This window comes from Pan troglodytes, chromosome 3 (genome assembly GCF_028858775.2).
Source record: "Pan troglodytes isolate AG18354 chromosome 3, NHGRI_mPanTro3-v2.0_pri, whole genome shotgun sequence".
In the NCBI taxonomy this organism is placed as follows: domain Eukaryota; kingdom Metazoa; phylum Chordata; class Mammalia; order Primates; family Hominidae; genus Pan; species Pan troglodytes.
The window spans coordinates 181,282,610-181,306,291 of record NC_072401.2 but is presented as its reverse complement, the minus strand read 5'-3'; positions in this window follow the sequence as shown (position 1 = coordinate 181,306,291).

The following is a 23,682-nucleotide window of genomic DNA, read 5'->3' as shown; positions in this document are numbered from 1 at the left end:
AATCATGACCAAAAAACCCAAAGCTGGAGGCCTCAAAATTCCTGATTTCAAACTATATCACAAACTGATAGTAATTAAACAGCATGGTACTGGCATAAAACAGACACATCAGTCAATGAAACAAAATGGGGAGTCCAGAAATGAACCCAAACATGTACAGTCAATTGATTTTTGACAAAGGTGTCCAGAATACACAATGGGAAATAGGCTGTATTTTCAATAAATTATGTTGGGAAAACTGGATATCCATATGCAGAAGAATAAAATTGGACCCTTATCTCACATCATGTACAAAAATTTACCCAAAATGGATTAAGAACTTAAACAAAAGACTTGGAACTATAAACCTACAAAATAAAACTTAGGGGAAAATCTCTATGACATTGGGATGGGCAATAATTATTAAGATTGGACTCCAAGAACATAGACAACAAAAGCAAAAATAGACAAATGTAATTGTATCAAGAAAAAAGGCTTCTACACAACAAATGAAACAAATAAAAGTGAAGATATAACATATAGATTGGTAGAAAATATTTGCAAGCTATACATTTGATAAAAGGTTAATATTCAAAATGCATAAAAAACCCAAATGACTATATAGAAAGAAAACAATCTGATTTTAAAATGAGTAAGCGAGTTGAAATAGATACTTCTTAAAAGAAGACATACAAATAGGCAACAGCTAGATGAAAAAATGCTCAACATCACTAATCATTAGGGAAATGAAAATTAAACCAGAGCTTGTCTCTTCTGTTAGAATGGCTATTATATATATAAAAAAGATAAATGTTGGGAAGTATATGGGGAAAAGGGAATCCTTGTACACTGTTGGTGAGAATGTAAGTTACAGCCTTTATGAAAAACAATAGGGAGGTTTGTGAAAAAAGTAAAAATATAGTTACCATATGATCTAGCAACCTCACTTCCAAGTCTTTACCCAAAAGATTTGAAATCAGTATGTCAAAGAAATGTTTGCACTCCAGTGTTCTTTGCAGAACTGTTCATAACAGCCAAAATATGGAATCAAGCAAAGTGTCTATCAACAGATGAATGCATTAAAAATATGGTACATATACACAAGGGAATATATTCAGCCTTATGAAAGGAATAAATTCTGTGATTTGAACATGGATGGAATTGGAGAACATTATGCTATGTGAAATAAGCTAGGAATATAAAGATAAATACCACATGTTCCCACTCCTGTTTGGAATTTAAACAGTCAAAGTCATAACACAAAGGATGGTGATTATCAGAGGCTAGGAAATGGGGAGAATGGGGAGATGACAGTGAAAGGGTTTAAAGCCTTGGGGGAAATAATGGTTTTTTTTTTTATCTATTGCCCAATGTGGTGACTATAGTTAATAACAGTGTATGGCACATTCCAAAATCATGAAGAGTAAATTCCAAATGTCTTCATCACATGAAATAAGTATTTGAGGTAATGATATGTTATATAGCTTGATTAAATTTTCTACATTGTATTAATCATAACATCACTTTGTACTCCATAAATATATACAACCATAATTTGTTAATTTACAATAATAAAAGAAAGTACTCAAGATGGAAAAGTAAAATGGTTAGACATAAATAAAATAGAGAAGTTGGAAAAAAGCCAATGTGACTATTGCCTTATAATAGTTTCAAGACATTAGTCTATTCACTGTAAGGAATGTTTAAACAATAACAGCATAATTATGACAGAAACACAAAAATATTTTCTATTTCTTCAAGAAATCTAAAATTTTGACTGCTTTATTAGATCATTTAAAAAGTTAAATCTGAGTCTGTGCAATTATACACATGGAAGATGTTGCTAGAATTTCCTGGAAATATATTCACAAGTGCTCAAAAGAGATTGCTAACATAGTACTGCCGATAATTTTGCAACATCGTTATTCTTGTTTTAGAACAGTTTTTTAAGTATCATATTGGCCCTAGCCATCTAGCTAGAGAGAAACAATATAGCTCTATGCTAGCACCCACAATATCACAATGGTACCTTCTAGGTAATCAAAATGAGAGAGAATTCCACAATTGTATTTTTTAAATTATGCTTTAGAAGAGGTGTGAAATGTTTTCATATTCTGTAATAGGTTTTAACCCATGGTATTTAAATTAACAACATGCTTTCATAACATTTGGGAGGCAAAACAAATTATCTTACAAATTACATTGTAGTAATTTTTAAGGTAAGCACACCTGATTTTCAAATATATAGAAATAAATCTTAAATACACTTATTTTTATGTTTTGACTTGAAAAGTAAAATAAAAAAATTAAAGTATGAATTTTAAGAGAATTCCTATTTTTATATGTAAGTGTTTAAAATTTAAAGTTCTCTCCCCACAAATCTTGAGGAAATCATATCATAATTATTAAGGCAATTATATTGTACTTTCAACCATATTAGGTAAAATATGATTCTTGCATAGTTTTGAGGAACTAATTTGAAATCATTATATATACATATATATTAAAATGTGTGTGTGTATATATATATATATACACATACATATGTGTGTATATAAAAATCAGGATTGTATCTGATGAATGCCAACATAAGTATTGAATTAATTACTTTAATGTAACTATGTAAAGAAGCCAAAGATTTATGCACAGATGATCAATCTATAAACTTTGCTCATTTTTGAAAATTAGCTATTTTATCTATAAGAATATAATAAAAATTTCACTTTCAAGATTGAAATAATACTAAAGAACAAAATAGGTATGTTCAATACTTACCAGTTTACTTATTATAGAACTAAAAGTGCTTTGTCATGGTGAAAAATAAATTAAGAGAAAGATTTAGATGGCATTTTAATTGAATAGAAATGAACATGTGCTTTTTTTATGAGTATACCAAATGTGTATATTTAGGATGTGCGTGCTTGCTTGGTTTTGCTTGTGATCCTGTTTTCGTCTTGGCTTATCTGCCTGGCTTTGTGTCCTGGGAGGCTGGCCCTAGGGACTCCAGTTGCTTCCTGCCCTCAGGCTTCTGGCTGGGCTTGGTTAATGGAAGGTGCTGGAGATGATACTGTAAGGACAGATACGTGGGGTTCTTATTTCTCCTATTCCATCCCTGCCTTGGTTTTGCAGGGACTACATTCCTTTGCAATGCCAGAGCACGTTAATTTTTGGCAGGGTTATCAATCTCTGTGAGTAATTCACTAGAAGCTCCTCATCAACACTACACTAAACTTCGGGATGAGAAGGTTTGGGTGGTTGGTAAGTAAGACAATGATACCATCTTTTATGATGCCCTACATGAAACATTTATGATAAAAAATTTACTCATGCAAATATAGAGACTGGGAGGTCCCAAGATCCAGAGTCAGTAAGCTGGCAAACCAGGAGAACCAAAGGTGGGAGTGCTAGTCTGAAAGCCCACAGGCTCAGGACTCAGGAAAAGCCAGTTTCTTATTTCAAGTCTGAAGTCAAGAAAAGACTGATGTCCCAGCACCAATGGTCAGATGCAAGGAGTTTCTGCTTACTCAGCCTGTCTCTTTTGTTCAGGCCTTGAATTGACTGAGTAAGGTCCACCCACATAAGGGAAGGCAATCTACTATACTCAGTTTACCCATAAAGTGTTAATGTCATCCAGACGCAGTCTCACAGAAACACAGAAAGATTTTCGGCCAAATGTCTGGGCACCGTGTGGCCCCAGTCAAGTCAACACATAACGTGAACCATCACAGCTGAGAAAAAGTAATAAAGTAGCTTTTAGAAGTTCTTTCAGATTGCTTTCATTTTATACATAAAATAGATCAATTGGGAGGGAAGATGGCATGTGGTATTTGAATTTTGAGGAGAGAGAGAGTATAAAAAATTATCTGTAAGAGAAAAGGCTAAATTGTCTATCAAACTGTGGGATAACTTCCCTTTGAGGTTTGTGGTCATGAGTTTACACTGAGGTCTATCAGAAAATGATGTAGTCCATGCAGCTTCACGGTGACAAGCCCAGAGTAGGTGGAGAAGTGAATTTAATCAGCACTGGAATTATGCTAAAAGTATATAAAATGAAACAAGAAAACGAGAGGTAACAAAAATAAAGAATAATGCAAGACATGAAAATAATGATGTACCATAAAATCCAAGCCTTTAGATCAGAATTAAGAATAAGAGGATGATAAGGGAATGATAATGCACAGAAAATGGCAGTAAGATGCATGTAGTTATTTTGGAGGTTGAAGAATGGTTGGAATCAGTGTATTACAGGGAATGAACTAAAAAGGTACGTGGTGGTGGTTGAAAATTGGGATGCTCGAAGTTGATATAATAAGAAGACTTGGATTGATTAACAATGACGAGACACATGGTCATGGAGTGAGAGACAAACAGGGTGGAGAACAAGGTCATCAGTAGACGTAAGGGCAAAAACTGTGAATGCAGGATTTTGGAAAAATACACTAAATGGATACAGAAATCATCATTAATTATGACATGAACTATGAAGATAGTGATTCTAACTCCAGGAGTTAGAATCTTCAAGAAATGAGTGGGAGACACAGTGGTTTTGCAGAAGAGTGAGACACGGAGATGCAGTGCATGGTATAATCTGTTGGCATGAATATGATGATCTTGGAAAATAATGAAGAACTAGAATATCAAAATTCTACCTCCAGGCCCAGCTATGAAGGCCATGGGAGAGAAGACAGATGCTACTTCCAGCAGTGCAGGGAAGTGGTCCTTAGGGAATTAGGCTTCAATAAAAGGAAAGGAAAGTTAGAGAAGGGGTAGAAATATAGGACATTTTGCTGATGACTGACTATGGGTTTCTGAGCCATAATTGAAGTTTTGGGAACTTGAGAAGAGATGTGAGAAAAGGAAAAAATAATTAGATGTTGAGAGAATTCCAGAATAAATGGATAGTCGTTGGTCCTAGGATCTCTGAAGTGGGCAGATTTAAAATAGGACAAAGGATATAATGGCATCAGTTCTGCAGGTTTCAGGCATATAGTGATGCCTAAGCTCTAAGAGTGGGTTGTCCAGAGAGTGGAGGTTGTATTTTGAAACTCAGGCAGATCTACTGAGCTCCATATGCACCCCTGTAAAGGGTAATGTGAAAACTGTCTGAGGGGAAATCCCTCACTCCTTGGAGTAGTCTTTGGGTCTGTAATTCTCCAGTTTGCTGAAAGCTGAGTGGATCTAAGGGAAAACTATCTGTGGCGCACAGATTTCTGTAGCTTCCTTTCTATCCTGCTTTCAGCTCTGAGGCAGAGAACTTGATAGCGGACATTGTGACATCTTGCTCTGTGATAACTGGTAACCAAATACGTACATATTATCTGATGTACTAAGGTTTTTTCAAAAGGGTTCAAGCTGGGGGTAAGAAAAATGAGAAATTTGAAACTAAATTATCACACGTGAAAATGTATGTGGGAACGAGACTGCCTGAACATCCATCTTGGCTGCTATCCGTGGTCATATGCACAATGGGAAACTACCTCCAAGTATCTTTTAACCCAACTTTTCTCCTTTCCTCACCCATTTTAGATAATAGAAGGGAGAGTTTTTGGGAAAAAAAAAAAAACACTGTGATGCAAGGTCAGTTTATAACCTCTATTTTGAGAATGCCTTCTGCAAGTGTGGATAGAGAGAATTATTAGACATTTTTATGCTGGTTAGTGAAGGTGAGAGCCCTGGACATGATTGGTTGCACAGGTGTCACTGGTAGCGGTAGACATCCACGGCTGCAGGGAAGAATGAAATTCTGGGAGACATAAGCAATGACACAGGGGTAGAAATATAGGACATTTTGCTGATGACTGACTATGGGTTTCTGAGCCATAGCTGAACTTTTGGGAACTTGAGAAAAGATGTGAGAAAAGGAAAAAAGAATTAGATATTGATGGAATTCCAGAATTGAATTCCTTTCTCAGGCCGCCACAAGGGGGCTGCAGGGGAATTTCCATTAAGGGGGCAAAAGGAGAACAGCCTGGAGAGGATGCAGAGCTAGGCCCAGTGGTGATGACAGATTATGACCTAGCCCAAAGGCTGCTGGAGGAACCACATAGAGAGAGGAATCCTGGGAGAATATCAGACCATTTAAATGGGTGGGAGCTCCAAGCTGGTGGATGTGTTAATTGGTGCAAATGGGACTCACATACTCAACTGAATGGCCAATCAGGAAAATTATTTATTATAAAAGAGAAAGGGAGGGAGTGAGGGGGGGGGAGAGAGAGAGAGAGAGAGAGAAAGAGAGAGAGAGAGGAACCTATTAGCTGTCCTAGATTGCAGTGCAGTCTAATTGAAGACTTTAAGTTCTAACATATTAGAACTAATGAGCTGGTGACTTATAATGGCACATATATTAAAGTACACCTAATATTGAAATTAGTTAGATTATCTCATCATTAGACATTGTTACTAACTAATGTTTTGGAAAATCAGAATATCAGTGAATAGGAACCACCTTTCTAGAATTACTCTCCTCTTTGCAGTAATACTAACCCTTTTTTCATTTTTTCTATGATCTATATTATTGGGATATGCCATGTGTTTCCTCACTTTACCCAATTATAACTGCTCTCCTGATATTTATGAATTTGGATCATGTGATCATCCAATGAATACTAATAAATAGTACCAAGTCTGTCCACTTAATAAAATATGTAAGCCAGGCATGTTGGATCACACGTATTATCCCAGCACTTTGGGAGGCTGAGGAGGGACGACTGCTGGAGTCTAGGAGTTTGAGACCAGCCAGGCAACATAGTGTGACCCCTACACTGTATAAGAAATAAAAAATTAGCTGAGCATGATGGTGTCCCTGTAGTCCCAGCTACTCAGAAGGCTGAGGTGGGAGGATTGCTTGAGCCGGGAGTTCGAGGCTGCAGTGAGCTGTGATTGTGCCACTGCACTCAGCCTGGGCGACAGAGTGAGACCCTGTCTCAAAATAAATAAATAAAATAAAATAACAAGCAGACTTCTTTCAGTTAAACTTGAATTCAGGCTGTAAAAATAAATAGACTCAAATATGTAAGGGACCACAGACATCTGTGTCTTACGTAACAGTTCTAAGAGATTTTTCATCTTCAGAGACAGTTCTTTTCCATGCAAGCTTTCAGCAGCCCAGGCTTCTTCGTTTACATGATTCCATAATTTCCTAGGGCTTCCTTATTGAGTGTTTCCAAGTGGTAAAGTAGAAATAAAAAACCCACCTCGGGCCCGCACTCCATTCTTGCATCTTAAACCCTTTGCCTTGGAACAGCACACATTCCTTTTGCTCTCATTCCTTTGAGAGGAATCAGTGCTATGACCACATCTAGCTACAAGGGGGCATGGAGGTACAGCTCCTGTGTGGGCAGCCACCTCCCAGCTACTACTCTGCTTAATATAAAAGGAGAAAATCTTTGTGCATTCTAATTCCCACACATAGAACACATTTTTACCCTTCTTCAGAGACACAACCCAAGTCCTATCCAGTCACCACACTCAACTTAAAGCTCAGGATGTCTGAGTGATGCCTAACCTCCTCTGAAGCTAGAAAAGGCTTCCTATTGTCTTGTCACTTAATAACTAAAAATATAATTTATTTGACAACACACACATCAGGCTTGCTGGCAACAGGTTTACTAAGGCAACAGGGAAGCAGGATAAAAAGTAGGTATTTGGATCTCCTATTACATATTTTACTCTGACTCAGACGACAGGGACCCAGCAGGGTCAGACAGTAGGCCCTGGGAGAAGGAGGAAGGACTTCCTGAGCTATGAGACTGGAAGAGGCCCAGGCCTGCCCCTGAGATTGTCAGGGCCTGGGATTCAACCACATTATACTGTGGCAAATACTTGGCTCCGGCCCAATTTTGCTAGTTTATCCTTCATGGGAGGAAGCACGTGATACCATTCTCTGGATTGATCAGGACTCATTGTTGCAGATGTACAAGACAAATCAGTGGCCTAATCTGCTGTCCCGCCATTGCCGTGGTTCAGGAACACAGCCCCTCCCATTGTGTGAACAGGAGGCTGGAGTTCAAGCCTTGTGGTTACAGCATGTAAGGCCTGGCTGCCAGGTGGCCCAGCTGACCACATCAGGACTCTATCAGGCTTGATGGTTTTAAGTATCTTGCTGTTGTCAGTTTTCATGCTTAGCATGAGACCACTCTGCAAGAAGTGTGTTATTTTTTACTTCTTAGAGCAGGAATTCATTATATTACACATTATCATTTTATTATGATTATTGCAAGAAACATGAGGAAACTTACAGAACAGGCGTAGGACAGTAAAACTTATTATGTTTTCAGTCTGTGTTTTAGGTTTGAGCTTCTGACAGATCTGTCACTTGAAGACACTAAGGCACTAAAAAGAACTGCATTTAATATAAGTGACATAATTCTATAGAAGGACATATAGACTCAAACTTATGGGAATATTTTATAGGTGGGAAAGCCACAATATTTCTTAAAGTAGCTAAATTCAAATAAAACTTTTCTAAAAATAGTTATTTTGAAATTAAACCTGAGAAGAATTTCTTTCTTCCTTTTCTTGAGACAAAATCTGGCTGTATCGCCCAGGCTGGAGTGCAGTGGCATGATCTTGGCTCACGCTGCAACGTCTACCTCCCAGGATCAAGGGATCCTCCCACTTCAGCCTCCGAAGTAGTAGGGACTACAGGCGTGCACCAACGCACTGGGCTAATTTTTGTATATTTTTATAGAAACAGGGTTTCACCATGTCACCATGTTGGCCCGGCTGGTCTCAAATTCCTGCGCTCAAGCAATTTTACCACCTCAGTCTCCCAAGGTGCTAGGAATACAGGCCTGCACCACTGCACTGGCCCTAAAAATAATTTCTTATCTTGATCAGCTCAGAGACAAGAATATACTAAATAGATAACAAACTTGTCTTTTATTAATACTAGACTAGTGCCAGAGTAAGGAGAAATCACTATGTATAATAAAAATATACATATATAAGCAAATCCCATAGGATTATCAATAAAAAGAACAAAAATATTATGTTTTCTGTTTTTTCATACAGGTATATGTTTAATGTAAATGTGAATTTTTTTGATGCTTATGTATAATACAATCAATGATCTTTCAATTGGCTAAGGAAATAATGCTTCTCTATATTTTTAGTAAGAAAAATAAAAACTTTGTCTTTATTTGGATGAATTTCGCCTCATTTAAAAAAATACACAATTACCAGAAAAAATGTAATTGCAGTGGACTGAATATTTATGTCCTCCCAAATTCATATATTGAAATCCTGTTCCCCAAGGTGATATTATTAGGAGGCGGGACTTTTGAGAGATGATTATGTCATGAGAATGAAGCCCTTATGAATGGGATTAATGTCTTTATGGAAGAGGTTCTAGAAAATTCCTTCTCCCCTCCTGTTATGTGAGGCTATAGCCAAAGGAAGGCTAACTACAAGCCAGAAAGTGGGCACCCGCTAGACACAAAATCTGCCGGAAACTTGCTCTTGGACTGTCTAACGCCTCCAAACTGTGAGAATTAAATTCCTGTTGTTTTTAAGCTACCTAGATTATGGTGCTTTATTATAGGGGCCCAAGTAAATGAAGATAGCATTCTACTATTTACCTTAAGAAGTTTTTGAAAATATAATTTAAAAAATTCAAATGCAATGTGAGGCTAATTAGATCTCACTCCCAACTTATTCTATAGATTTGATCAAGCTGTTAATCTGGTAGACATATCTCCAGAAGCCCAAGCTATTTTAATATTTTTTAGAAAACTCTGATTCAACTAAGTTTGGAGCACCAACAGGTGTTTATTCTATTACTTATTTTATCAATTGATATTTGGTATTAATCCAGTTGTATTAAACAGATTTTGTTATATAATTACTAATATTTCGTGCAACTCTAAATTCGAATTTTTTTTTATCATTATACTATAAGTTTTAGGGTACATGTGCACATTGTGCAGGTTAGTTACATATGTATACATGTGCCATGCTGGTGGGCTGCACCCACTAACTCGTCATCTAGCATTAGGTATATCTCCCAATGCTATCCCTCCCCCCTCCCCCCACCCCACAACAGTCCCCAGAGTGTGATGTTCCCCCTCCTATGTCCATGTGTTCCCAATGTTCAATTCCCACCTATGAGTGAGAATTTGCAGTGTTTGGTTTTTTGCTCTTGCGATAGTTTACTGAGAATGATGATTTCCAATTTCATCCATGTCCCTACAAAGGACATGAACTCATCATTTTTTATGGCTGCATAGTATTCCATGGTGTACATGTGCCACATTTTCTTAATCCAGTCTATCATTGTTGGACATTTGGGTTGGTTCCAAGTCTTTGCTATTGTGAATAGTGCCGCAATAAACATACGTGTGCATGTGTCTTTATAGCAGCATGATTTATAGTCCTTTGGGTATATACCCAGTAATGGGATTGCTGGGTCAAATGGTATTTCTAGTTCTAGATCCCTGAGGAATCGCCACACTGACTTCCACAATGGTTGAACTAGTTTACAGTCCCACCAACAGTGTAAAAGTGTTCCTATTTCTTGTATTTTTATTTGTTTTTGTTTTTTATATATTTCATTTTTTAATTTCCATTTGCCAAATAGTAATGAAACATTTTATTTTATTATATTTTTCTGATTTTATTGATTAGATATGTTTTATCTTATGGGATGTGACAATAAAAACAAAATGGGCAGTGGATTTGAGAAATAAACCCATAGGTGCCTGAGGGATGTAACACACAATTGGAGTGCAGTGTGTGCTTGGCCTTTCATTTATATGAGATTGCCTCTGTTTGAGGGTTAAGTCTCTAAGATCTGGCACTGAGGAAGATTGGTGAGTTATTAAACAGAAAAGATCTACAGGGGAAGAAAAAATCAGCTTCAGCTGGAGAGATATTTAAAATATGTTATTTCCTAGGAACTGAATGAACATGCATTCTTCAAATTTTTTGATTTAATGATAATAAACTGTTTTATATTAATCAATATTGCAGTATAGGCTATGTCACAAGTGTATTTGTTTGATTTTCATTTTAATCAGTTTCTCTTTCTTCGTTTTAATAGTTAAAGAACGTTAGTCGTGAAATTTTAGTTCCATGGCTAATTAAGCTGTCACAGAAGTATGAAAGAAACCATACAGGGGACACCTAAAAATTTTATTATCCTAGATGTCTCTAAGGTAGATTTGGACTCTGCTCAATTGTTGTTTTTAATTCATTTTGAATCCATTACTGGCCTTCATTAGAAATATCTTGTCTTCCCTAAATGTTTGCTGTGCTATCATTTACATGTTTGTGTTTTAAGACATGCAAATAGAAATGTCTAGTGCAGAGCTGATCAGAATTGACCTGACTCATGTAGTAGGAATGCCAATAAGATTGAGCACTTGAATTATCCAGTGCAGCCCAGATTAAGCATGGAGGAAGTCTCTGATAGAATTAGTTCATCTAGGTTTCTGTTTTGCTAGATGGATACAATAAAAAGAGTGAGAGGCAGGGAGGTTAGGTTACTGAAAGAAGATTTAGTAAAATAGAGTAATGTAATCCCAGCTGGGTAAGGGGGAGAAGAGAACTAAAAGAAGTTTAATAAATGAGAAAATGTTCAGAAGTTAAAAGATTAAAGTTCCTTTTTAGGTAAGCAAATACTCATTATGGGCATAGCAAGTGTACAGGAATTGGCTGAAAACTTATAGCAAGACACAGGAGGAGAGGATGGGTCCAGACGTAGATATGTTTGTATGTTTCATAAAGGAAAGTGACACAGATGACTGATTTGAATGTTGCTGGGGAAAGTTCTCAATTTTTCAGTCATGCATTCACATTCATGCATTCATTCAACATATAATGAGTGGTTAACATGTGTTGGGCAATATTCCAGGTACTGGAAGTCCACCAGTGAATAAAACAGGCAAGAATCCCTGATATTATGTGGCTTACCTTTAGTTGTGAAAATAGGGAGAACAGACTTTAATGAAAAATCAGTAAGTACAATTACAGTAAGTTCAATGATGTTAACCACAATGAGAAAAATCAAGCATGAAGGGGCTAGAGAGAGGGAAAGAGAGAATGTGAGGAGTGTGTGTGTGTTGTTTTTTAAGAAATCTGTAAGAGTGCAGTGAAAAAGACTTCAAAGGAAGGAATAATACGTGTAAGGAAATAAAGGATGATAGAAACCCATGTTGGTATCTTGAAGGAAGAGGAATATCCAGTGAAGTAAAAGCAAGTGCATTAGTATTTTTTGTTTATATTCATGAGGTAGAAGTGCAATTTTTCTACATTGATTATATTGCATTTGTTATATTGGATTATGGTGAAGTCAGGGCCTTCAGTTCATCCATCACTAGAACAATGCACACTGTACCCACCAAACAATGCACCCTGTCCCACCTCCCCACCCTTCCGAGTCCCCATTGTCCAACATTCTATACTCTGCTTCCATATTTACACACTATTTAGTTAGACTTATGAGTGAGAATACACTGTAGTTGTCTTTCTGTGTTTGAGTTGTTTCCCATAAGACAATGACCTCCAGTTCCATCCATGTTGTTGCAAAAGCCATGATTTCATTCTTCTTCATGGTGATTACTATTCTTGTGTGTGTGTGTATCACACTTTCTTTATGCAATCTTCCATTGGTGGACACAAGTTGATTCCAAATATTTGTTATTGTGAATAGTGCTGCAATAAACATACCAATGGAGGTATCTTTTTGCTATAATGATTTATTTTCTTTTGGGTAGATACCCAGTAGTGGGATTGCTGGATCGTATGGTAGTTCTATTTTTAGTTCTTTGAGAAATTTCCATACTATTTTCCATAGGGGTTGTACTAATTTACATTCCCACCAACAGTGTTCTCTTCTGTTCATCAGCATGTGCATTTTTTGAGTGACAGAAAGAGGGCTGATATAGCTGGGCCAGAGCAAACAAGAGTGAATTGTAGGAAATGGGTCCAGAGAGGTTTTGGAGGGCAGGCACCAGGTCCTGTAAGGCCTGGTGAACTTTTAGGCTGACTTTAGATAAATTCTAGAACTAGAAAACCATTGGAGTGTTTTCAGACAGAAGGATTTGGTTTTCCATGTGGTCACTGTGCTTACCAAATTGAGAATAGATGGATTGGTGGCCAAAGCAGAAGAAGAGGAACGTGTTATGGGGTTATTGCAAGAATCTGAGTAGACACAACAGCGTTTTGCTCCAGAACATTAGCAGTGCAGATGAAGAGAAGAGGTCAGAGGTGGGATAGATTTGAAGAAAGAACTCATTTGTGCAGTAAAAGAAAAAGTGAGATGGGAGAATCTGAGGGAGAGGCAGATATAGGGATGACGATCAGAAATTTATTTCTTGTTTCTTATTATGGAATCATAAAGTGTTAGTTTTAGGCCATTTCATACCTATTGTAAAGGGTGTTTGAGACAGGAGAATCCGAGCCATTTCATTCCCATTGTTTAGCTTCCCACTTGGCTCTGCTCCTCCAAGAAGTTAAGTGATAATATGCAATGTTTTCAATAAATGCTTAACAGAAATATAATTTACTTTTGTTGATTCTAGGCAGGGTGATTGGTTGACAATAAATAAAGATTGGTCTTGTCATTTTCAAAGCTATATTTAACAGTATGACAATAATTCACAGCATAAATAATTACCATAGCAGCAGAGTTGGGATAATGAAGAGCAGGCAAAGCATGAATGAGATGAAGCAGGATTGTGCTGATGTGGATTTATTTTGTTAAAGCCCTAATCCTGCATTTGCCATGATTTAGATTGTATTCTCTAGAACCTATCCTTCATTGAAAAGGTGGTCAAGGACATTAGCCCAGAGTATCAGGTCCAGCAAATCAGTTGAGTTAGACATAATTTAGAAAAGGTCATCAGAATTATTAAGAACACAATATGAGTACAATTAAAAATTTAAAATATCCACAAAATGCTAATATTGTTTTCAATTATTTGTACAATATTAATTATCTGTTAGGTAGATGTTTTTAAAATTATCACATCTTTTCCTACGTGGAGGCAGTTTACATAAACTGAATTTTTAAAAATAAGGCTTCTTTTTCTCCCTGTTATGTTCTATGAACTTAGGCCTATTTTTCAATCAAAGGAATAAAGTATGTGATTTGCAGAAATGAAGCTTAAGATTCCAGTATGCCAATATATTATTTTAGAGCTACTATTTTCTTCATTATATAACCTCCTCCCAAAAACACTCGAAATTCTTGAAATAGGAAAAAAATTATTTTCACATCATTATTTCTGTAGTCATGTGTGAAATTTTTCTAATTGGAAAAATAATGATTACAGAGTGAAACCCAGGGTAATGGCAATTTCACAGTCCATATCTTTAAAAGTCCCCCTTTACTCTCAGACCATCTTGTCAAAGACAACAATTGTAATTTTACACATATAGAAAGAATTATTTAAAATAGGAAACCTTGAAAAGACACTGTTAATAAGATCTATGGTATGTTCATATAATCACAAATTGCCCAGCACTTGCTGAGTGGTAGGCAGCTTGGGCTTAGTTTATAGCCCCTCCAGGAAATCTTGGAGATTCATGTTATTAGAGGGTCTCATTTTTCACTGTACATAAACATTCTAGCCTAAATATATTTGAGTTTTTTTTAAAAAAAGCACACATTTACAATATTGAGTAGAGCACAATAATAAAAATTCATACATTAATAATTTATTAATAAATGGTATTTAATATTTTTCCACTAGATGCTGGCTTACAGATTTTATATGGATTTAAATCTGCTCCTTTATCGCATATAATCCTCAAAACTACTTACACTTAATAATTATGAAAACTTCTTTTGTTAGTATACATACTTCCTTTTATAGAGGAAGAAATTGAAGCTTGGGAAGGTTAAATTACTTGCCCAAGATTACATAATTAAAAAGGAGTGGAAACAGGATATTCGTCTCACATTAGTAATTGCAGTCTCTTAAATAAAACTACGTTAACGTCCTGTCTCTGCTTTGCGTAGCATGGGACAAGTAACTTCACATTTCTGGATTGAATTTCTTTATCTGTAACAGTAAATAATTATACTGTACTTATCTCATAGGGTAGCTCTGAGAATGTATTGAAATAATGTATGCAAAACAGCCTAGCCTATCCTGTCTCATTTACCTTCTCATCTTGTTTTTGGTTTGTTTTTTAAGGTTATAACTAGTATGACATGAATTTTAGAGTGTTCCACTGTTCTCTAATCTTTGGCAGATTTTGTATCCAATTGCAACTTTTCTCTCTTAAATATTCGTCAGGACCAATTTTTAAACTTATTTTTGCCTCCTAATTCTGTTTGTTTAATGAATATAGGTGTATTCAGATTTTGTAGTCTTCCTATAGCACAACATTTAGAAGTTCATTTTTGGAAGAAGATGCGAATGTCACAGTTTTTATTTTATTTTTCTTGAATGATATACCAGCAATTTTAATGTTCTAGATTAATGGCTATTATTTTAATATTCTTTTTTGGGGGGAATGGAGTTTCGTTTTTGTTGCCCAGGCTGGAGTGCAATAGCGTGATCTCGGCTCACTGCAACCTCTGCCTCCGGGGTTCAAGCAATTCTCCTGCCTCAGCCTCCTAAATAGCTTGGATTACAGGCACCCGCCACCACGCCCAGCTAATTTTTTGTATTTTTAGTAGAAACGGAATTTCACTATGTTGGTCAGGCTGGTCTCGATCTCCTGACCTCAGGTGATCCACCTGCCTTGGCCTCCCAAAGCACTGGGATTACAGGCGTGAGCCACCCCGCCCCATCTATTTCAGTGTTCTTTATTTGTAACTCGACTATCCTCTGCTTTAAACTCCTGTGATTTGCAGATTTCTCTTATTCCAATGGTCAGTCTTGGGTTAGGGCCTTTTTTCTTTTCTCTCTGGCTGCTTTTATAATATTCTTCTTGGCTTTTAGTTTGTAGGTTTAATACAACAGACCAATCTGCTAGTCTCTGTTTATTGGTAACATTGTTTTTTAAAATAGTTCCCAAATTTAAAGATTTAGATTTAAAATTATTTCTAGAAAAAATGTAAAATGCTATTAAACATGGGTTTTTGCTACTGTTTCTCTCTGCTTCTTCTGAAATTTCAAACATGTATCTATTATGTATATTATATAGCTCATAATAGTGAATGTCTCTAATACAGTTCACATTCTTATGTAGTTTGCATTTCTATTATAATACTATATCTCACTATTAAATCTGCGTTTTTCTAACCTCTCTATTAAGATTCTGTAGTTCTCACTTAACTGAATTCTGTTTAATACCTCTTTCACCAAGTCACTGTTTAGTAAGTTATAATTAGCAGTCTTTTGGGATCTGAATTTTAGTGTTTATTTTCATTTTTAGAAGTACTCTATTTTGCTTTTTCGTATTTGCCTAATATTTGGGATAGTGCTTAACTTTTAGTTCTGTAGACACTTTAAAACCCTGATTCTAAAATCAACATTCTTGGGGGTCTCCTTCTGCTCTTCATTAATTCTAACGTCTCTGGGTGACGTTGGCTTATGTCTCTCTCTGTTTGATACTTGATCAGTAAGCTCAGATCCATGAAGATTTATTTATGGGAGATGCAGGAAGCCTGCGTTGAACATTTGTTCCACCTGAGAGGATCTGCTTTTCCTTTTGCAAAGAACCTGTGAAGCTATAAATGTAATCCCTTTTACATTATTTTTGTGACTGTGATTTTACTTGGTCATATTGTCAATAAAAATCTGACTCTTAACTTTGATCAAGAAGGGCAGTGTAAATTTTCCAGTGGAAAGATAGTTTACCCCAGCACATGGGCTACAAGAGACAAGCTTTGTTGATGTCTCTTGTCACCAGAGTATGTACTGCTAGAATACACATACACACACACAAACCCCATCCTGTATATCCATCCTCCAGTTCTCCCTTCAACGGAGGATGATATGAAAGGCTCAGCTTTGCTGAAACAAATCTAGGGACTCAGTGAGTTCTGGTGAATTGCCCGAGACAAGCTTGAGCTTTAATCCATTACTCTGGATTCCTGCTACTTTTTAAATTTGGTTTCTATGACGTTACCTTATGTCTTGAAGGTTAGCTAGCAATATGAAGAATGATTCTTACATTTTATCAGGATTACTAGGTGTTTTAGATTGTTGAATTCTTAGATGCCCAAGTCTGAAAGGAGCGCTCTCACTGCATGGTAAACAGGCCGTAAATTCTGTCTAGTCTTCTCATCAGTGCATTCCTCTAAATTATCTTCCATACCATTTTCCCTGTGTTTCTTGTCACCCTGAATCCTAAAGATTTTCTGACACTTCACAGGTCTTCCCAGACGATTTGCTGCTTTACACTGAGCCAGTGACTTCTGTCCCCTTAGTAGGTCTTCTTTCACTTCCAAGTGTGAAAAACCACCAGTGTTCCTAGCAGCTCTCTCCCTGTTCACAGTTTCATTCACATGCATATGAAACATCAATATCTCCAAAGCATGCTCCAGATTCTATCTCAGTATCTCCGAAGCTGGCCTCCTAACTACATTCAGGACAGCCAGTCTGATGTCCTCAAGCACGGTATACCAGATCCAGTTCTTGCATCCAGCTCCTTGCAGTGGAGAAGTCTTGATACCTCTGACTATTCCTTGCTTCTTTAGTGTGTTTCACTAATAAGTCTGCTTTGACTTCATTCCATTTTCTTTCCAAAGATACATGTACAATTATTTTTATTCCTTTTCTACATATGGATCAGGCTTTGAAACCTCGTTTCTAGTCAAATGCCTGGCATTTTACCTTAACTCTGGCACCCAGAAAAACTAAAACACCTGACTCTAAAGCGCTGCTGTTTTATTAATCAGTTTGGGCTGCCATAACAAAATATGATAGATCTGGTGTTGTATAAAGAACAGAAGTTGGCTGGGCATGGTGGCTCATGCCTGTAATCCCAGCACTTTGGGAGGCCACAGCGGGCAGATCATGAGGTCAGGAGAACGAGACAATCCTGGCTAACACGATGAAACCCTGTCTCTACTAAAAATACAAAAAATTAGCTGGGCGTGGTGGCACGCGCCTGTAGTCCCAGCTACTCGGGAGGCTGAGGCAGGAGAATCACTTGAACCCAGGAGGAGGAGGTTGCATTCAGCCAAGATTGAGCCATTGCACTCCATCCTGGACAACAAGTGTGAAACTCCGTCTATTAAAAAATAAATAAATGAATAAAATAAAGAACAGAAGTTTATTTTCTCACAGTTCTGGAAGCTGAGAAGTCCAAGATCAAGGTGCTGGCAGATCCAGTTCCTGGCAAAGGCTCTCTTCCTAGCTTGCTGTGTCCTCACAGAGCCAAGCCAGTAAGCTTTAGTCTCCTTCTCTTCTTAGAAGAGCACTAGTCCCATGATGAGGCCCCTGTTCTCATGACCACGTCTAAACCTAATTATCTCACCATGGCATCATCTCCAAATATCATCACATTGCAGCTTAGGGCTTCAACATATGAATTTTGCGGAGACACAATTCGATCTGTAGCCCCTGGGTTTAGAGACGTGTTGATTATCTGAGCCCTTAAACTGAGGACGAGTTTGGAAGCTCAGCTTGCAGATATATTTGACCTGGCCTGTTTTTTTTCTTTTTGTTGTTTGTTTGTTTTTTAAATTATACCTTAATTTCTGGGATACATGTGCAGAATGTGCAGGTTTGTTACATAGGTATACATGTGCCATGGTGGTTTGCTGCACCCACAAACCCATCATCTACATTAGGTATTTCTGCTAATGCTATCTCTCCCCTATCCCCCTACCACCCGACAGGCCCCGGTGTGTGATGTTCCCCTCCCTATGTCCAAGTGTTCTCATTGTTCAGCTCCCACTTATGAGTGAGAACATGGGGTGTTTGGTTTTCTGTTCCTGTGTTAGTTTGCTGAGAACGATGGTTTCCTGCTTCATCCATGTCCCTGCAAAGGACATGAACTCATCCTTTTTTATGGCTGCATAGTATTCCATGGTGTATATGTGCCACATTTTCTTTATCCAGTCTATCATTGATGGGCATTTGGATTGGTTTCAAGTCTTTGCTACTGTGAACAGTGCTACAATAAACATACATGTGCAAGTGTCTTTATAGTAGAATGATTTATACTCCTTTGGGTATATACCCAGTAATGGGATTGCTGAGTCAAATGGTATTTCTGGTTCTAGATCCTTGAGGAATTGCCACACTGTCTTCCACAATGGATGAACTAATTTATACTCCCACCAACAGTGTTAAAGCATTCCTATTTCTCCACAGCAGTTGTTTCCTGACTTTTTAATGATCACCATTCTAAATGGAGTGAGATAGTTTCTCATTGTGGTTTTGATTTACATTTCTCTAATGACCAGTGATGATGAGCTTTTTTTCATATGTTTGTTGACCACATAAATATCTTCTTTTGAGAAGTGCCTGTTAATATCCTTCACCCACTTTTTGCACTTTTTGATGAGATGTTTATTTTTTTCTTGTAAATTTGTTTACATTCCTTGCAGATTCTGGATATTAGTCCTTTGTCAGATGGATAGATTGCAAAAATTCTCTCCCATTCTGTAGGTTGTCTGTTCACTCTGATAACAGTTTCTTTTACTATGCAGAACTCTTTAGTTTAATTAGATCCCATTTGTTGATTTTGGCTTTTGCTGCCATTGCTTTTCGTGTTTTAGTAATGAAGTCTTTGCCCATGCCTACATCCTGAATGGTATTGACTAGGTTTTCTACTAGGGTTTTTATGGTTTTAGGTCTAACATTTAAGTCTTTAATCCATCTTGAGTTAATTTTTGTTTAAGGTGTAGGGAAGGGATCAAGTTTCAGTGTTCTGCCTATGGCTAGCCAGTTTTCCCAGCACCATTTGTTAAATAGGGAATCCTTTCCCCATTGCTTGTTTTTGTCAGTTTTGTCAAAGATCAGATGGCTCTAGATGTGTGGTGTTATTTCTGAGGCTTCTGTTCTGTTCCATTGGTCTGTATATCTGTTTTGGTACCAGTACCATGCTGTTTTGGTTACTGTAGCCTTGTAGTATAGTTTGAAGTCAGGTAGTGTGATGTCTCCACCTTTGTTCTTTCTGCTTAGGATTGTCTTGGCTATGCAGGCTCTTTTTTTGTTTCATATGCAATTCAAAGTAATTTTTTCCAATTCTGTGAAGAAAGTCAATGGTAGCTTGATGGGGATAGCATTGAATCTGTAAATTACTTTGGGCAGTATGGCCATTTTCATGATATTGATTCTTCCTATCCATGAGCATGGAATGTTTTTCCATTTGTTTGTGACCTCTCTTACTTCCTTGAGCAGTTATTTGTAGTTCTCCTTAAAGAGGTCCTTCACATCCCTTGTAAATTGTATTCCTAGGTATTTTATTCTCTTTGAAGCGATTGTGTATGGGAGTTCACTCATAGTTTGACTCTCTGTTTGTCTGTTATTGCTGTATAGGAATGCTTGTAATTTTTGCATCTTGATTTTGTATCCTGAGACTTTTCTGAAGTAGCTTATCAGCTTAAGGATATTTTGGACTGAGACAATGGGGTTTTCTAAATATACAATTATGTCATCTGCAAACAGAGACAATTTGACTTCCTCTTTTCCTAATTGAATGCTCTTTGTTTCTTTCTCCTGCCTGATTGCCCTGGCCAGAACTTCCAACACTATGTTGAATAGGAGTGGTGAGAGAGGGCATCCCTGTCTTGTGCCAGTTTTCAAAGGGAATGCTTCCAGTTTTTGCCTATTCAGTATGATATTGGCTGTGGGTTTGTCATAAATAGCTCTTATTATTTTGAGATATGTCCCATCAATACCTAATTTATTGAGAGTTTTTAGCATGAACGGCTGTTGAATTTTGTCAAAGGCCTTTTCTGCATCTGTTGAGATAATCATGTGGTTTTTGTCTTTGGTTCTGTTTATATGCTGGATTACGTTTATTGATTTGCATATGTTGGACCAGCCTTGCATCCCAGGGATGAAGCCCACTTGATCATGGTGGATAAGCTTTCGATGTGCTGCTGGATTTAGCTTGCCAGTATTTTATTGAGGATTTTTGCACTGATGTTCATCAGGGATATTGGCACTCCCGCCTGGACAACAAGTGCGAAGCTCCGTCTATTAAAAAAATAAAGAAAGAAAGAACATAAAGAACAGAAGTTTATTTTCTCATAGTTGTGGAAGCTGAGAAGTCCAAGATCAAGGTGCTGGACTAATAGTACCTTCTAATGGCAGTTGATCCAAAGCTGCCCAGGAAGCTGTAATGGGAGCGCAGGTCCATGCTATGACTCTCCTTTGACAAGCAATCCCATAACTCACACTCCTTTTACAGTTACTCTGAAGCATCACCAAAACGTTGTCACCCTTTCCTGAAAGTTCAGGTTTTGCAATGTGCCTCTGTAAAAACAGAGTATTCTGGGGCCAGGAGACTGGGAACCTCTGTGAGGTCTAGAAGCATTAAGACCAAATGGCATCTCCTTAGAGGAGAGGCTCTGATCTAAATTGATATACCAAGAGCCATTGGGACTAGTATTTGAGATGGACTTGAGAGCTATAGAAAGAGGTTGGGCATCTGAATCATAAATTAAAATTTCTCTGTTATTTGCAGTTTTATAGGTATCTAACTGCTCCTCATGTACTTTTTGTGGTAGAAGGAAGGAAACAAGTATATTTCTCACATTAATTCAAGATCAATTATTTCACATAAATGCCTACAATTTTATGATGGAAAGTTTCATTTTTAGTGAATTATCTGCCATATGTTCATAGCTGATGAAAACTTATATATATATATATGAATACATGTGTGAATTAATGAATATATATACATATATATTGTCCTTGCATTAGAATCAGAAAAATTCCAATGTAAAACTAAGTATGTACATAATTTCATATATATATATATATTTACATCTTACTGATCCACATAGATGGACATATACATAAATATCTATGTATCTATATATCTATGCATATAGCATACAAATTTTAGCATTTGGTTATATTTAATGACAATTATGAATTAAGTCATGTGATTTTTTTATTATTACATCCTGTGTTTGTGTGTCTGTGTATATGAAAAAATGAAAAACAGAAACAGAAATTTTATGCAGAAAGATCTCTAGATAAAGTTTATTTAGTTTTAAGTATCATGAGAGGCATTCATGAGGTGGTTGAACAGAGCCAGGTAATTCTTAAATTTAGGCTGGTAGAATAGGCTTGAAATTCATCTGTATTTCTACAAAATGTGATATAGTCATTCTTGCCAGGAATCATTGTTTGTTAGTGCTCTGGAAGATGCCGCCAGTGACTATTATTTCCCCTCCAGACCTACAGTTCTGCTTGTTGCAGTCACCATTCACACTAACTTGCTCATAATCATCAAAAATATGTTTCCAGCCTTACATTCTCCAGGCTATAGACATGACCATTCAATTGCTGAGGCTTCAAGGACACCCTGACATGGTAATTGACCTCAATAACAGACTTCTTTACCTTCAGTAGTATGATTTATTTCCATTGAAAGAGCATTCATCATAGAATCAAACTTTGTCTAAAACTGTTCTTGGAAAAATAATTCAAGTATTCTTGAACAAGTTGTGGCTCAGTCAATCCTAAATCTAAATTGTGTTTTAATATACTTTAATATAAGGAAACTTTAAATATTTAAATAAAGAAAAATGCCTCATGTTCATAAAAAATAGAAGAAAATGAAATGCATAATTGTAGATTTGCCACACTTTTATCTACAGTTTAAACAGCAGCCTAAATAAAATTATAGATTTTTAAAGAAAGTTTATTTCAATTGAGAAATAATTCAGGTTAAATACTTGACTTTTTTAAGTACACAATTTTTCTGTAGATTAAAAAAATCACAGAAACTAACACAATTCTTCATTTTTTGTAGCTAATGCCCAAGAGAGTAAATAAGAATGCTATTTTTTTGGTGTAGGTGGGCCTAAAAGACTGAGTTTTTCTTTGTAAAATTTTGAAAAAGTCCAGTGAAATAGTATAAAATATATAGTTTCTATATGAATGAACTATAGCAGCATTTTATTCAACCATTTTTACGAGGATTAAAATATTTCTGTGCATTGAAATTTGCCTTGTCTGTAACTTCTAAACATTATCTCTGGTTTTCTTTATTTTTTGTTTTTGTATTTTTTTTAATTTGAGACAGAGTTTTATTCTGTCACCTAGGCTGGAGCGCAGTGTGGCTCAATCTCAGCTCACTGCAACCTCCGCCTCCTGGGTTTAAGGGATTCTCATGCTTCAACCTTCCAAGTACCTGGGAGTACAGGTACCTGCCACCACACCCGGCTAACTTCTGTATTTTCAGTTGAGACGAGGATTTGCCCTGTTGGCCAGGCTGCTCTCAAGCAATCCACCCGTCTCGGCCTCCCAAAGCGCTGGGATTACAGGCATGAGCCACCACGCCCAGCCTGGTTTTCTTTATCTTCTGAACTCTAAAATTTCCATGGACATCCAAATGAATTCTCAGAAAATGTGAAACTTATTCTACACCTCTTCCTTAGAAATGTGCCCTTTCTACTCAGTTCCAGATACTGGTTAAGACAATTGACAGAATATTTTCTGCCTTCTAGGATAGCATAAAGTGATCATCTGGCACACCTCCCTCTCCTTCACTGGACCATCAAAATTTCATGCATCACTAAATTCTATCAATATTATATTTTTACCATTTCTTGAGTTATCTTGCATTTTGGTATTCTTAATGTCCTCAGTCCATTGGCAAACTGGGTTT